The following is a 2,382-nucleotide window of genomic DNA, read 5'->3' as shown; positions in this document are numbered from 1 at the left end:
AATAAATAACCTAACTCTACACCTAAAGCAACTAGAAAAGGAAGAAATGAAGAACCCCAGGGTTAGTAAAAGGAAAGAAATCTTAAAAATTAGGGCAGAAATAAATGCAAAAGAAACAAAATAGACTATAGCAAAAATCAACAAAGCCAAAAGCTGGTTCTTTGAGAGGATAAATAAAATTGACAAACCATTAGCCAGACTCATCAAGAAACAAAGGGAGAAAAATCAAATCAATAAAATTAGAAATGAAAGTGGAGAGATCACAACAGACAACAGAGAAATACAAAGGATCATAAGAGACTGCTATCAGCAATTATATGCCAATCAAATGGACAACATGGAAGAAATAGACAAATTCTTGGAAAAGTACAACTTTCCAAAACTGAACCAGGAAGACACAGAAAATCTTAACAGACCCATCACAAGCACAGAAATTGAAACACTGCAATCAGAAATCTTCTAGCAAAAAAAAAAAAAAAAAGCCCAGGTCCAGATGGCTTCACAGCTGAATTCTACCAAAAATTTAGAGAAGAGCCAACACCTATCCTACTCAAACTCTCCCAGAAAATTGTAGAGGAAGGTAAACTTCCAAACTCATTCTATGAGGCCACCATCACCCTAATAACAAAACCTCACAAAGATGCCACAAAAAAAGAAAACTACAGGCCAATATCACTGATGAACATAGATGCAAAAATCCTTAACAAAATTTTAGCAATCAGAATCCAACAACACATTAAAAAGGTCATATACCATGACCAAGTGGGCTTTATCCCAGGGATGCAAGGATTCTTCAATATCCACAAATCAATCAATGTAATACACCACATTAACAAATTGAAAAATAAAAGCCATATGATTTTCTCAATAGATACAGAGAAAGCCTTTGACAAAATTCAACATCCCTTTATGATAAAAACTCTCCAGAAAGCAGGAATAGAAGGAACATTCCTCAACATAATAAAAGCTACATATGACAAACATACAGCAAACATTATCCTCAATGGTGAAAAATTGAAAGCATTTCCCCTAAAGTCAGGAACAAGACAAGGGTGCCCGCTCTCACCACTACTATTCCACATAGTTCTGGAAGTTTTGGCCACAACAATCAGAGCAGAAAAAGAAATAAAAGGAATCCAAATTGGAAAAGAAGAAGTAAAACTCAATGTTTGCAGATGACATGATCCTCTACATAGAAAACCCTAAAGACTCCACCAGAAAAATTACTAGAGTTAATCAATGAAATAGTAAAGTTGCAGGATATAAAATCAACACACAGAAATCCCTTGCATTCCTATACACTAATAATGAGAAAATAGGAAGAGAAATTAAGGAAGCAATTCCATTCACCATTGCAACGGAAAGAATAAAATACTTAGGAATATATCTACCTAAAGAAACTAAAGACCTATATATAGAAAATTATAAAACACTGGTGAAAGAAATCAAAGAGGACACTAACAGATGGAGAAATATACCATGTTCATGGATCGGAAGATTCAGTATAGTGAAAATGAGTATACTACCCAAAGCAATTTATAGATTCAATGCAATCCCTATCAAGCTACCAATGGTATTCTTCACAGAGCTAGAACAAATAATTTCACAATTTGTATGGAAATACAAAAAAAAAAAAAAAAAAAACACAAATAGCCAAAGCAATCTTGAGAAAGAAGAATGGAACTGAAGGAATCAACCTGCCTGACTTCAGTCTCTACTACAAAGCCACAGTCATCAAGACAATATGGTACTGGCACAAAGGCAGAAATATAGATCAATGGAACAAAATAGAAAGCCCAGAGATAAACCCATGCACCTATGGACACCTTATCTTTGACAAAGGAGGCAAGAATATACAATGGAGAAAAGACAATCTCTTTAACAAGTGGTGCTGGGAAAACTGGTCAACCACTTGTAAAAGAATGAAACTAGAACCCTTTCTAACATCGTACACAAAAATAAACTCAAAATGGGTTAAAGATCTAAATGTAAGACCAGAAACTCTAAAATTCTTAGAGGAGAACATAGGCAACGCACTCTCCGACATAAATCACAGCAGGATCCTCTATGACCCACCTCGTAGAATATTGGAAAAAAAGCAAAAATAAACAAATGAGACATAATTAAACTTAAAAGCTTCTGCACAACAAAAGAAACTATAAGCAAAGTGAAAAGACAGCCTTCAGAATAGAAGAAAATAATAGCAAATGAAGCAACTGACAAACAACTAATATCAAAAATATACAAGCAACTCCTGCAGCTCAATTCCAGAAAAATAAACGACCCAATCAAAAATTGGGCAAAAGAACTAAATAGACATTTCTCCAAAGAAGACATACAGATGGCTAACAAACACATGAAAAGATGCTCAACATCACTCAT

The sequence above is a fragment of the Bos javanicus genome, chromosome 13, assembly GCF_032452875.1.
Source record: "Bos javanicus breed banteng chromosome 13, ARS-OSU_banteng_1.0, whole genome shotgun sequence".
In the NCBI taxonomy this organism is placed as follows: domain Eukaryota; kingdom Metazoa; phylum Chordata; class Mammalia; order Artiodactyla; family Bovidae; genus Bos; species Bos javanicus.
This window is presented reverse-complemented; position numbering follows the sequence as displayed.